The sequence below is a fragment of the Tupaia chinensis genome, unplaced genomic scaffold (assembly GCF_000334495.1).
Source record: "Tupaia chinensis unplaced genomic scaffold, TupChi_1.0 Scaffold000447_1, whole genome shotgun sequence".
In the NCBI taxonomy this organism is placed as follows: Eukaryota; Metazoa; Chordata; class Mammalia; order Scandentia; family Tupaiidae; genus Tupaia; species Tupaia belangeri.
In genome coordinates this window covers 1,757,399-1,758,424 of record NW_006159952.1, presented here as the reverse complement: position 1 = coordinate 1,758,424, position 1,026 = coordinate 1,757,399, and positions in this window count along the sequence as shown.

The window sequence follows — 1,026 nt, the reverse complement described above, 5'->3', positions numbered from 1 at the left end:
AAAGAGAGAAAGGGAAAGTGATAAAACAAGTCTCCAGGTCTGGGATGCAAACCACCATCAGCCAATGTGGAAGTCCAGCACCTTAACAATCATGCCACCTGCAGGCCACTAAAGTTTTATTTTAATGTTTCTCCTTAAAAATAATAAAGTTCCTTACAATGTTCATTGGTTTATTTACCTAAAATTTCTTTAAAGCTGACTACATGAGAAGCGTGACACTTTGACAACATGACTGTGGGGACACCTTCAGAGGACTTTAAGGATTCAAGTTTGAGACAATGATGCTGTGGAATAAGATGGTACTAGTACAGATGAAGAGAAGTTAAAATTATGAAGATAGCTAGGATCTAAAATGCTTAAAACTTGGTGAACTAGTTATAGGTGGTGAAGAAAAGCAGATGGCTTGCTTTCTGGTTTAAGTAACCTGCGTGAATGGTATTACCATTCACTAGGAAAAGGAACAATATATGTATAAAATATACTTGATGTTTTAGATGCCTGACTCATTTATTTCCTTCTGTCTCAAAAAAATAGCTAGCAGTGTAGTGGTTACAAAGCTGGACTTCACATGGCCGACCACAGTTCAAGTCCTGGACCTGGTGGCCTGAAAATCATGTTGGGTGTTTGTGCATGCATGCCCAGAATCTCTGGAAGAGAAGGGACTGTGGAATGGCCTCCTCCACACTGGGGGCAATTTCTCACTTCCCCTGTCTCTCTGTGTTTCTCTGTGGGAGCACACATGCCTTATGGCAAAAACCTTAAGGAAAAAAAAAAAGCCACTACTTTTCAGAGTCCTTTTGGGTTTATAGCAAAGAGAGGTGCCCATCTACTTCACAACTCACACATGCATGGCTTCATTCTTAGCATCTTGCCCTATCAGAGTCACAATTGTCACAATACGACACATCTGATGTGTCAAGCTAATGTCACAATTAATGGACATACATCGACACATCATTATCATCCACAGTTTCCATTAGGGTTCTCTGATGGTCTTGCACATTCAGTAGGTTAGAACAAATGCCT